The following is a 14,621-nucleotide window of genomic DNA, read 5'->3' on the forward strand; positions in this document are numbered from 1 at the left end:
TTTTTCCTTTGTGTAAAGTTTGATTATTCCACGTCTCTGTGTATAAGACATTTCTTCGTCTGCAAATGATTCATTGAAAGAATTATGTTACAAGCTTTTTTAGCTTAATCCAAAAGAATTTCATGAATTCAGTGCGTAACCCATCACTACTTGGAGACGACCCGTTTTTCATGCATTGCTGGCTACTTCTTCTTCTTTAATAAGTCCTTCACATGATTATGGTTCATCTTGATCTAACTTTGTGAATTGTTCATCTTTCAAGAAATCGTTTGTTGCTTGTGTAATGTTTCTGTGAGTGTTGTCTGACTGTAGAGATCTGAATAAAATCTGACTAGTTCTTCTGATATTTCCATTTGGTTTGATATTATTTCTCCATTGTTCTTACAAATACTTGTCATAACATTCATATTTGATCTAGAATTTTCTAAGCGCAGGAAGAATTTTGTGCTTTTTTCTCCTTCCTCAATCCATTTTCCCCGAGCTCTTACCTGTGCACCTTTTGCTTTATTGAGCTCAAGAATCTCGAGTTGTTGTTTTATACTTAAAATGTTTTTGTGTACCTCTTCATTGTTGTGACCATTCAATAACTGTTTTTCCAAATGATTTAACTGTTTTAGTAGTAGTAATTCATTATTTTTTTCTTGCATGCATTATTTTTACCATACTGTAAGCAAAACCCCTTTATTTTTATTTTGCACAGTTCCCATAATTCTGTTGACTTTGTTATAGTGTGTCAGGCACCAATGGTAGAGATTTTGCAGCACGTGCTGCTTGCTGACAGACCCCTCCTACTCCCATCCCCCCTCCTCTCCTTCCTTCCCCCTTCTCTTCTTACCAATACACTAAATGAACTCCTTCCTCGGACAGGCTGTAAACCCCGCCAACCCCCCTTCCCACCCACCCCTCCCTCCCTTTTCTACCATCTCTCCCTTCCCCCATTCCCTTTACCCTTGGCCACAGAGTGCTGAGATAGCAAGACCAGAATTTATGGGGGTTGATACTTCATAGTATGGCACCCCATTTATCCTAAGCCCCCCCCCCCTCTCCTTTTCACCCCCCTTACCCCCACAGGCCCCCCTCCCTGGCATCTATCCCTGCCTACACCCCCTCTCCCTCCTCACCCCCTCTAGCACTGAGTCCAGAGGAAGCAAGTTATTGTGGAATATAAATACTAATTAAATGTGATGTCTCTTGGGATGTCAGGCCACAGATGTTTACAGTCCCCTGCCCTTTTCCATTTCCTTTCCATCAACATCAAACCGACTTTCTTCCTTGTTGACCCTTCCTCTCTGATTCTGATATTTACCACACATGACACTACCAGTAGTGTGTGTGTGCTATCCATGTTGATCTCTGGCAGGATGGCATCTGCTTCAATGGTCACCGCATGGTATGGTGTGTTTATCATGAGCTGTTTAGAACAGAATCAGGGCTGGGCGATCTTTCCTCCCCTTTCCCTTCCCATTTTCGTCACCTCCACCCCCCTCCCCACCCCCTCCTTCCCCTTCTCCTTGGCAGTGTGGGTTCCGTGGGAAAGCATCAAAAGTGTAAAGTCTAGCACTGCTGGTTCCAGATTGGTTAGTTTCCTCCACAACCAGTGTGGGAGGGTCTGGTAGTGTACTTGGCTGATTGGTCAGTTAACCTCAACCAATTGGGAAGATCTGGGTTGTAAGATAATTTGCATTGAGTGAATGGGTGAGAGAGAATAAAACCAGTATGCAGAGGGGTTTCGTCCTTTTCTGCCTTGCCAAGAAGAAGCCAAAAGAGCCAGACTGACAAGACAATACCAGGGGGCTGTAAGTATCTAATCAGCATCTATTTTTCGGACTTAGTTGAATGCTTGGTTCCTGGTATTAGATTTTGTGACTAACACATTTCCCCAGTGGGATTGTGTTCCGTCACATGAACATGAAGTGAATCTCACTTTAATTATTGATATGTCAGCCAGGATCTGTGTGTGTGAAAGATAGGTATTTGTTTAGATTTCTTCCAGATACTCTTGGGTGTATTAAACAGTGGTGGAGAAATGGGACTTTGAATTTTTTGCTCTTGGAAAATGACCTATTCCTGCCTCTGTTTTCTCTAGATCAAAAGATGAATTGGAACCATGACTTAGTCCAGTCATGGGGCTGGAAGAGAAGAGGGCTGTTGGAAAACAGATTTGAAGAATAGGCAACTTAAAAGGGCACGACCAGTGTTAGTGGTAAATCATGGAGATTCTGAGAGTGTCTTGTGGACAATGAAGTCAACACTTGTGTTGGCTAAGAATCAGTAGCCTGTACATAGTTGGTTTTGTCATATATTCCTTGTGGTAGCTTAGTGTGTTTGACACTGTAATTTTCTTGGCTTGCATTATTAGTTGTTGTAACACTTGGATGTTCTCAGTGCTACTGGGACATATCTACTTTGGTGATTGTTGGTTATCACTGCTCTGATTTGTCCTTTTTTACTTCAATTCAGTTTGCATGTCTCCGATGTTGTGATTATAGAGTCTGTTTTACTTTGGTTAATTGAACTCAGTTATTATTTCATGAATCCTGAAAGTTTGGTGTCTAATTTAAGTCAAGAAACCCCAAGGCATTTAATGAATTGATCTAAAAGTGAGTAATGTATGGAGGTTCAGTTCCATAGGGAAACTGGTCTTTTCTGTTTATTTTTCACAAAAGACTAACTGCAGTACAGATTTATGGTGTCTGTGGTTACACTGAACAATAGTAATTGAAATGGGTTTAAGTACATTACTTGTAATTGTTTGTACTGGTGTTTTGTTTTGTTTTTGTAACTTAGTTCCTGAAGTTCTGGAAACAGTTTGGTGTTAGTTGAATTGTAATGTTGTATCACAAGAACATGATGACACTTTCGGCTGATGTGGTATTGCACAGTTAATGTAACTGGAATGTGTTGATGCAGATACCATGACTTGTGAGAGAGCATAGCCAGCATGTGTATGGCTTAATTGTATTTGAGGCTAGTGACTGAGGGAAAAGTGGTTAAAATACACAATGTAGCCAATACATGACTAATTGGAGTACTGGTTTAGGGTATTTGGGTATCACCCTCCCCCCCACCCCCCTTCCTGTTTCCTACAGGTTGATATTATGGTATGATGCTTGGACATCATGTTTGGGTTTACAGGTTGTGCATCTTGGTTTACATAAATGAAAATGTTCAGTAACATGTCAGTGGTGTGTCAATTGTTGACATACTGTGGGAACAATGTAAGCATTCAGTCACAAAGAAACACAGAGATTATGTGTGGGTTGCATCTGTGTAGAATGTTTTGGTTGTAACAGTTGGAGTTATTTTGAGGTTTGACATACCTATTTTGTATGTTAGGTGGTGATGGTTATATTCAAGGTGAACAAATCTACAGGCTAACTGTATGTTCATGTGTTTCCATGTGTGTGTGCACATGAGTGATAATGCAACATGGGGAACATGTGTGACTTGGTAGTTGTGATTACCATGTGCTGTAGTCATGTGTTATATGCCAGTGGGGTAACACATAGCTGTATGTGTTCAATAAGATTTGAGACCACTGACAGACAGTCCTATGTTGGTGCACACAAGTTGCTATATATTTACCATATTACTTGGTAACAATATGATTCCCATGTAAAAATTTTACAAATGAGATACTTTGCAGAGACAAAGTACAGATTTGTTCAGTCTTAATGGAAACAGCTATTACTGTATGGTGATTTAACTGGAGTTAAACACTGGGAGTTTGTAATTGTCTGCCACATACTTGGTGCGACAGCTATTATTCTATGGTGGTTTGACAGGAGTTAAACACTGGGAGTTAGTATTTGTTAGTCATATATTTGGTGCACATTAACTTATGTGCCACTGATTGTTGATGGTAAGCTATATGAAGCTTGTTTTACATTTTTACATAGATCTCTTTGAGAAGAGAGTGTACGGCTAGACATTGAGTGTCAGAATGGAGAAAGGTTATCTGTGGAATTGTTTACTTGTCCAGACAACATAATGATGTTTCTGTTTCATCAGTACAATTATGTCTAGCATATGTTTTGGTATTGATTTAACCTGGGTTTTAATATTGTGTGTGTTCCAGGTGTGCTGTTTAAAGTTAGAGAAATAAACACCTCAATTCATCTTTCTAAAAGACCCTGCTGTGGTACGAGGAGAGAGTGGATTGTGCACCTACCCTCTGCTGTTATTCTACTCAACCCCTACCCCCACCACTACTACCCCTTTTTAACAACTTACCTTGGTAAACTGTTCCATTTTCAACCATAAACTGATCAAGAAAATTGTTCATTGACTGTACAAAAAGAGGGTCTTTCAAAAGTGAATTGTTGAAATGCCAGTAGCCTGGACCTCTTTCAAACAGTACAAAGCATTTTTACTCAGTTTCACAAGATTTTCTGTTGCATACATTTAGAGTATATCGGTTTGGTGAACAATTTGTAAAATGGGTTAATATTTTGAACAAAAATACATTTAGTATCAATCATGGAGGATGGATTTCACAACCCTTTCCCGTTACATGTGACATCAGACAGGGATGCCCATTCTCACCCTTAGCTTTCATTTTAGCTGTAGAAATACTGGCAATCAAGATTAGAAACAGCAAAATAAAAGGAATAAAACTTCCTACTGACAGACAAATTGACAAGCAAATGAAAATAAAACAACTAGCGGATGATACAACTCTTTCTGAAAAACAAAGATGACATGTTAAAAGCTTCCAACATCATAAATGATTTCTCCACATTCCCAGGCATGGTATTAAATCAAAAGAAAACTAAGGCCATGAAACTGGGAACAGGTTGTGAAGACCAAAACCTTCCTTTTGAAGTAACAAAAATGATAAAGATATTAGGTATTTACTTTCAAAATGGCATCTGAGCCCAAAACATCGAAAAGAATTGGAAGGGGAGAGAAAAAAAGTTAACAAATCTGATAAAAGACTTGGAGTCGTAGAGATCTAAGCATACATGGAAAAATAGTAATTGTGAAATCTCTTCTGGTAAGTCAGTTTACGTATGTTATGCAAGCAATTGGTTTGCCAGACCATATTCTTACAAAAATAAACAGAACTCTTTACAAGTTCATTTGGCAAAGAAAACACACAAATAGAAAAGCATATGAAAAAAAAAAGAAAAAGGAAGATAATGGAAGGAAATTATGACACAGGGGGATTAAGAATGATAAATATGGTCAGTTTACAAAAGTGTTTTTATCTGCAATGGGTTGGAAAACTTTTCAACACTTCAGTCGAAAACTGGAGTTACATCCCAAAATGGCAGTTTAAACAATTTGGAAAATGGCCAAAGGTTCTCGACCTAATCAGTTAAAAGAAATCGACAATGTTGCAAACGAATTCGGGAGAAAAGTTCTCCGTACATATTTAGAAACCAAACCAATAGAATCAGCAGAAAACGTATATTTTCACAATTTTCAAAATCAACTTTTGTGGAATAATAGTCTCATACAATTAAAAAAAAATTCTTTCCTAATTGGTCTAAGATTGGAATAGACAGAATTGTGGATATGGTTAAAATAGAAGATAAATGACCATATACATTGGAGGAAATCCAAAGGAAAGTACTTCAAAACAATGATGTCATTTATTTTGAATACCATGCTTTAATGAATGCTATTCCAGCAGAATGGATCAGACAGGCAGACACACAAATTCACACTTTGACAAATGAAAGACATTTTGCAAACAACTTTAATGATAAGCCAAAAGTAATATCAAAATATTTAGATGATGAAACAAACGACAGAGATACAAGAAATCCGTGTGCACGTGAATTCTGGAAAAGAAAATTTGGCATTGAATTAAATAAAGATATCTGGCTAATCCCTCATTTTGCAACAAAAAGAAGTAAGACTGCGTGAACTGCAATGGAAGATCCTCCATAACATATACCCAACAAATATTCTGCTTCATAAAATGAATGTGACTGATAACAATAAATGCACGACTTGCAAAGATGTGGTAGATTTTATTGAACACTTCTTTTTTTGAATGCCCAAATGTCAATAATTTTTGGAAAGCAATTGAACGTGTAATAAGCAGTTACGCTGGGAAAAAGTACAAATGACAGTAAATGAAGTCTTGTTTTGTTTTCAAAACAAAGAAATCAAAAACTACATGGTAAATACTATAAACAGAATAAAACTTACTGGAAAGATGTGTATAAGTATTGCCAAGAAAACTAAAACAATATCTCCAATCTTTGTAATTTTTTTAACAGCAAGTCTCACGTCGAAAAATACAGTTCATATAGGAACATAATAAACATAATGCTTGACAACATTGACAATGCTCTGCATATACATGGCACGTATCTAAATGTATATGAAAACTGCAATGACATTGACAGCAATAATTATGCATCTAATTAATATCATTATCATTCCTCTTCAGCTCCTCCACCTCTGAGTACCTATTATTATCATCATCATCATTATTATTATTGTTGTTGCTATTTTGATTATCATTATTATCATCATCATTATCTTTTGAGAAGGAATTGGGTGAAACTGTAAAATACAAGGCACACTAATGCATACAGAAACCCAGACAAACGTATGCGCAACAAATGTCCGTCATTAGAAAACCCACATACAAAAGAAGCATGAATGGGACTATTCCTATCTCCTTTTTCTTTATCACACAATGTGTTCTTTTCTATTTGAATATTTTGCTTTGCTACCATCAATATTACTATCATTATTAGTATGATTTTAATTATTTCATTTTATTTATATATTTATTTATTATTTTATTTTATTTATTTATTTTTTCGGTCAACGAAGAAAGCCACATGCAGAGCAGAGTATTTTAAAACAAGAAAGGCAAGGCCTTCACAACTCACTTGTGATACACTTTTTTTTTAAATCCAAGCTTTTTATGTATTGAGTATAATGCATTTACTGTTATATTTATATTTTTTGTATTCTCTAAACTTGGCACTTTGATCTGATATTCGACCCAACAAAAGATCTGTCATTATTATCATTTTTTGTTCAAACAGAAACTTCTTTTGCTAAGCATGGAAGTTTTATTTATTGCAAACGTTTTGGTGTAGACAGTAAAACAAGGGAAATTACTCAGCTGTGGGAACTTAGTTTGCTTTAAACTGATCTTTCTCATCTTAAACATTACATTTTGAAATTATACTCAATACATAAAAAGCTTGGATTTTTTTTTTTAAGTGCATCACAAGTGAGTCTTGAAGGCCTTGCCTCTCTTGTTTCAAAATGTAATGTTTAAGATGAGAAAGATCAGTTTAAAGCAAATTAACTCCACTAGCATTACAGAGTAATTTCCCTTTTTTACTATCTGCACCAAAACGTTTGCAAAATAAATAAAACTTCCATGCTTAGCAAAAGAAGTTCCTGTTTGACAAAAAATGATAATAATGACTGCTCTAGCTGTTGAGTCAGAATATCAGATCAAAGTGCCAAGTTTAGAGAATACAAAAAATATAAACATAACAGTAAATGCAGTTTGCATATAATTAGGCTTCATTCTTTATTTTTTTGTGCCCATCCCAGAGGCGCAATATTGTTTTAAACAAAATGACTGGAAAGAACTGAATTTTTCCTATTTTTATGCCAAATTTGGTGTCAACTGACAAAGTAGTTTCAGAGAAAATGTCAATGTTAAAGTTTACCAGGGACACACACACACACACACACACACACACACACACACACACAGACAACCGAACACCGGGTTAAAACATAGACTCACTTTGTTTACACAAGTGAGTCAAAAAGGAAAAAAAGGGGAACTCCCCACCCCCATCCGCACCCCCAAAAAACAAACAAAAAAACAAGAAAAAAAACAAACAAACAACGGTAATGATAATAACAAATAACTACGTATGAATAGGGGAGATAACACAACTTTTCCTTACCTGTAGAAATTAGTCAAAAGACCCATGTGTATTCGAAAGTCTTGTTGCTTTAATTGATCCGCACGATGTACGTCTTGAAGCAAGGCGCGTCGCAAGCAAAATGGCGACAATTTTAAGTGAGTTCTGTTCACACATGTCTCTTTGTGAAGGTCAAGGTATTCGTGTCAGGGTTGTGTGTCTCATCAGGGCCTAACTCTCCGTTTTCACGTGCTCACGTTGAGCTGTGCATGTTGTCAAATGATGTGTCCACCTCCATGTCTTCTTCGTTTCGCAGATTATAATTTCTATCGCCTTCATTTTTGTCTTGTTAACTCTCTCCATACGAACGGCGAAAGAGACGACTTTAACAGCGTTTCACCCCCAATTACCATCATCAAAATATTGCAAGCGGAAGGCTCTTATACTGAAGAGGAGAATGTTGACAAAGAATACCACAATTTCTGACGACGGAAGCTAAAGGTTGGGTCATTCAGACACCCACTGGACATCCGAGGGGTCTGTGTAGAGGAGAAGAGAGGACTGGCCGTACTGAGTGAGTTAAACCTTATATTGCCTTGCTTGTTCAGAATCTATAAATATGACTCACTTTGTTGAAAAAAAAAAGAGCTGCATAGTTTTAAAAAATGAATAGAGACTAAAAAATTTCATCAGTAATACATTGATTTAGCAATTCTTTAAAAAGAATGTGAAGACATCCGTCACATAATTTATTATGTCCGTATTGTCTCAAGAAATGTTTATTTATTTACTTATTTATATATGTATTTATTAAGATGTTTTACTATAGCGCATATTCTTGAAGCTCTATACATTTTACAATATCATGTCATTGCCAACATTGTCTGTTGCATGTTTCCATGACACTTTTCATCTCTCTTTTCCTGTCCATTTCCAGGTAACCCTGTATAACGACCACAGCAGAAAGACAATGAATGAATGTAAGATTTGTGGAATGGATGGGTGAGAGATGGGCAATTTAAAAAATTGTGGAAAAAAAGGTGTGTGAACATCTACCTATCTATCTATCCATCTGTCTATCTATGTAAGCAATATATACATACATGCTACAAAAAAACAATAACTACTACTGCTGCTGCCACTGCTGCAAAGATCACCACGACGACGAAGAAGAAGAAGAAAAAGAAGGATCTCTATTACTTCCGCTGGTTGCATGACAATTTAGTACGCATGATGGTCTTCACACTGTGGAGTTTTCACAGTGACTGCAATGGCTGAACCAGTTTCAGTTTCAGTTTCAGTAGCTCAAGGAGGCGTCACTGCGTTCGGGCAAAACCATATACGCTACACCACATCTGCCAAGCAGATGCCTGACCAGCAGCGTAACCCAACGCGCTTAGTCAGGCCTTGAGAAAAAAAAACAACAACAAACAAACAAAAAAACAACAACAGGAGAATAAATAATAGATAAGCTTGCATAAATAAATAAATAAATAAATAATTATAATATAGAAAAAGGTAGTAGTAATAATATTAGTAATACTAATAAAATGATAATAATAAAAAGTAGTAGTATAAGAGATGGGGGTTCTATATACAACTTTTTTGGGCGTATTAGCTTGTGTTAAGGCCCTCAAGCATAAAAAAAATTTAACCAAAACCTGTGTATGTTGGAGTAATATGACCCTCAAGCATAAAAAAAATATAACAAGTTATATGTGTATGGAGAGCCAAATCACAAGATAAAAAAAAAATATGATGGTTGGATATGTGTATGGAGGGGAGCGAAACGGTCATGGGGGTTCTATATACAACCGACCCCAGCCCAAAACCGCGCAATACCGCCCTCAAGCATCATAAAAAAAAAATCTAGTTATAACCAGTTATGTGTATGGAGAGCGAAACGGTCGCCCCGTTCCCCGTGTGTGTGCTGGCAAGCGACCGCACGGCGTGTGTAGTGGGAGTGGTCCCGCGCACAGCCTGCCTCCGCGTATCTTCCCACCCGCGCGCGAAGATTGTGATCACCCTATTAGAGAAAAGATTATATTGTATATATAGAAAAAATAATGCCTTTTCCACATAACATTTGTGAGTACCCCCAAGTTAAAACAAATAGAGTATGCGGTCGAGCTTGCATGGGGCTCTATTGTAAAGATCATATTAAATGTCATAGAAAAGGAATGTCACTTCCAGTACTTTGTATAAAATGCAACCTTTATGTACGTACGAAGTATGTTATTTGTTGTAAATGTAAGCATAAAAAAGAGAAGCCTCCTCCCATGGAGAAAAAGATTGATCCTATACCCGATTGTGGAGAACATTCAAGCGACTCTGAGGGTTATATTTCTGATGATGATGACGATGATGAAATTGACCCTTTTGAAACTTATTCAAGAGGGTATATTCCACCCTTTGGTGGAGTAATCATTGGATTCAGAGATTGATCAACTTGTAAAAAAAAAATCCTATTAGAGAAAAAAATATAATAGTATATATAGAGAGAAAAATGGTGCAACGATATTCTGAAAAATATTACCGTGATCTCGCTTCAAGAAAAGAGATTCCTAATCATGAATCTATGAATAAAACTGAGTTGATTAAAGCACTGGGGTTTGATGCTTTGGAGGGGGAGACCAATGCTACGCTTAAAGATATTGCACGAAAGCTCAAAATTCGTGGTTTTAGTAGAATGAAAAAAGATGAACTTATTAAAAATATACGTCAACTACAACATAAAGCTGAATCCACGGAGGAGTTTGGTAGTATTATTAAAAATTATAAACTTGCGGCTCTTCCAAATGAAATAGATCCGCTTTCGTTTATGATGAGTAAAGTGGACACTATTAACCAAAGAGCTATTCCACTGACCAAACAAAATATTGTTTAACTAGAGCGGAAAAAAGTTAGGGTGAATTGATTTTCGGCGAGTTCCACTGCACAAAGTCTGGACCACAGCCAATTTTTTTTTTTTTTCCACCAATATTGGAACATAGCCAATTTCTTCCACGAGCGTCGACCAATTTTTTTTTTTCTGGCACGATGCCAACAAATTTCCATTTGAACAAAAGGATTTCTATTGTATATAGACGAAAATGGTTTGGGCGAAAACATATATGGAAGAAATGTACAGTGCAACCTACAAGAACATGGGCATTCGATGTGCCAAAAATGTAGCAATCCATCTATTGCTAGAAAATACCTACGAGAACAATCTCGTGCCAGATATTTCCAATGTGGACTATCTAGCAAACAACAAAGGTAGAACAACTCTACAACCTCTAGAAGGTCTTCCAACTTTTGTAGACGATTTGTATGTATATGGCTATTTGCGACAAAAAGAGTGTATGTATGTCGGTGGAAAATTGCTGTGTGGCAACGACGGATCCGCAAAAAGAATTGTATCTAGAATTTCGACTGCAATATGTGGACTTGTGGAAAAACAAAGTATACAAACTGCCATATCGCAGACAATATCTATGCAGGCAGACTCCAAATCTAGCACAATACGCAGTACAGTACAAAGAATAGAAAAAGACACGAATGCAAAAGCAAGAAAACGTTGGGAGACTATATATGCAAACGAAAAGCCATATGGTATATTTGTTGCAAAAATTGATGTGTCCGAAATTGCAATACAAGACCTACACAAAATATTGCCAATGCTAGAAGAACAGCTGCTAGGACATGGGTATGGTATATATTCTATAGACTATACAAGAGATTTTTCTGGTACACTCGATAGACAAACACTAGTAGACTATCTTGTAGAAGAACTAGACTATAGAGGACAAGGCGACTTTGCAAGTGCTATTGCTTGCGATGCACCAACAATACTAGACAATACAGATAGTGTTGGCAAACATGTATGTACATGGATATCCAAACACAATGGCTATACAATGCGAACAAAACTATACAACAAAATAGTATCCAATTTCGAGGCAGGAGAAGTACGAGAACAATTTGGTGGACATCTAGCAGACTATGTAGACTGTCCAAACGAGCATCTTCGAAAAACATTCTTGCATCCAGATGTACAAAAGAGAGGCTGCACTAGAATAGAAGTATCTTTGTATGCTTGTAGCAATCGTACTCCAGAAAAAGGAGACGAACTAGTGGAAAACGTATTGGAGATAGTTTCGCCACAAGATAGACAACTGTTTGTAGAACAACCAGCAACCCAACAATGGCAGAATATTGCAAGCGTTCTAGATCGTTGTTTTGTTCTTGGCGATAGACCAAATTCCACAATATATGTATGTTGGTATGCACATACTAGAACAAAGAGAATATCTGGCATTCGTGTATCTCCAACAGCTGCAACAGTGGAAGACGACAAAAAATGGAATATCGCTGTAGAATGGGCTATATGCGATTTTGGATTTCGCAATTGTCCTATCTTCCACATCGATATTCTAGCTGCAGACAACGATGGTATACAATACACCAAACTACGTTGCTACACAAAAAATGCGAAAACAATACTAGCAGCATGTAGGAGACCAGTACAAATACACAAAGATGCACCAAGTCCATATATTCTTCTTCCACCAACAAATATAGTAGAATGGGAATGGCGTACACACAAATGTAGTACTATTGGAAAAGAGAAATCTGCATACAGTGTTGTGGAAGTTCCACACAGCAGAGAGTTCTCCACTCTATCCACCCGAAATCGAGAAAAAAGACTACAAGACATAGAAGAGTGTATGGCAGTAGAAAATTGGAAAAAAGATGCATGGAACTATCTAGAACAAAAGCAAATAGAATACCAACAGAATATAGAACATAGAAAACAAGAGCTGGAACAAATACAAGAGTATATACTAGAAAACGAGAGACTCCTTGCTATTTCGAATAGTGTTCGAGAAGTTGTAGAAACAATCCTTTCCAAACAAGAAACCAAAAAAGTGGCAAATATAGCAGACAAAGATAGAATATGGTCCATACTCGGCTATAGGTTGCAAAAAGACAAGACAAATAGAGAATACTATAGAATAGTACTTGGAGCAAAAGATACAGAAGACGTTGTTGCTGTATGGTCGACCAATGGACTACAAAAGTTGTTGTCTGCTGCAGAAAAGTATGTGGAAAAGAAAAAAGACAAATTCGAAAGAGAGCTGTGTTGGTTTCCAAGAGAGGCATGGGAAATAGGATTTTGTAGACCTATCCAATACAACAGCAAACTAGAAAAAAGTAGAAATGGACTAGATATTCGTATACAACCAGCCAAAGAGTTCTACAAAGACAAAGAGACTATACGTTGGAATCCTATAGACGTTGTAGTAGCACCCGACCTTGTAGAACTTCCATCTCTACAAGAAATAGCACTAGAGAAAGAATACGACAAACTAGAAATAGATACAAAACGAGAACTACAGGAAACAGTTGCACCAAATTCGAAGCAACAAATACGAACACTAGACATGCCACCTGGTACCTACATTTGCAAAAAATATGCAACTACAATGTACAGAGGAAACAACCGAACTGTACTATTTCTAGTCCCCAAAGGAGACGACGGAGAACCTACTACAGACGAAGAACATCCAGTATATGGACATTTCCTGGAGAAAGAAATAGAACGCATTGGTGGAACACTATACAAAACAAAAAGTCCACTACTGTGCTATATTGGAGTAGAAAAAACAACTCCACAACGCAAAAAAGATAGAATAGTATCTATTGTGGCAACAACCTGCGAAGATTGTACAGACTAGCATATTCTTCCACCTGGCAGACAAACATAGTATTTCCCACAATATGCAACTGCATATCGTTTCTTGTTGTATTTTCCAAGAATGTGTGGTGCTGGATCTACATGCTCTGCAGCATATTGTTCTATTTCTCCATCGTTTTCTGTGGAGAAACACATTTTTTGTGCACTATTGTTGTAGCGCTGTTCTTCTTTTGCAAATTCTTCGAAGTCGAAGTGTGGAAAGTGTGGTGGATCGAATAGGATAGGCATTTTCTATATATACAATATATACAAATAGAAAAATATACAAAACATACTACATCCACGAATTGCACACAAATAGACTCTATGCTATCCTATTCCATTTCGAAAGGGTTTCTAGACTTTGTTGGGATTGTTTCTTTGGCAATATCTCCAGATGTCTTCTTTGGGAGATGGACAAATTGTCGATCTTCTTCGGGTATGTTCCAAACACCATTTTTCTTTGTAGCTTTCCATGTTTTGTACAATATAGAACCAACTGCAAGTGCAATTGGTAGAATATAGCATGCAGTGTTGTATACACAAACGCTATTTTGTATCTGTTCCAACAAAGATTTGGACTCTTCCACTACGTCTTCTCGTATTTGTTCTACAATGTTGTCCTCTTCCTCTACATCCAACAAAGATAGTATTTCTATGGACATATCTTTGCTTTCTTGTAGTAGAATATTGTTTTGTTCTATGCGAGTATCTATATTTTGCAACAGTTTGTACAAATCGTCTATGCTTTTCTTTTCTGCATTGTCCTGCACTACAGGCAGAACACTGTCTGTATCCTTGTTTGTATTTTCCGGTACTACAGGCAAAACATTTTTGTTCTTTGCCTCTCGCCATATTTTGTACAATCTATTTGTACCAATACCAAATTTCTTTTTGGCATCCTCTGCAGACATTCTGCCATGCAGAGATTCTATTTCTTCTATTTCTTCGTGCGACAAATCTTTCTTCCGTGGCATATTCCTATATTTTCCTACCCACATTTGTCCAAAAGACTAGGAAATACCAGGATTCCTGGAAAA

The sequence above is a fragment of the Babylonia areolata genome, chromosome 27 (assembly GCF_041734735.1).
Source record: "Babylonia areolata isolate BAREFJ2019XMU chromosome 27, ASM4173473v1, whole genome shotgun sequence".
Taxonomy (NCBI): Eukaryota; Metazoa; Mollusca; class Gastropoda; order Neogastropoda; family Buccinidae; genus Babylonia; species Babylonia areolata.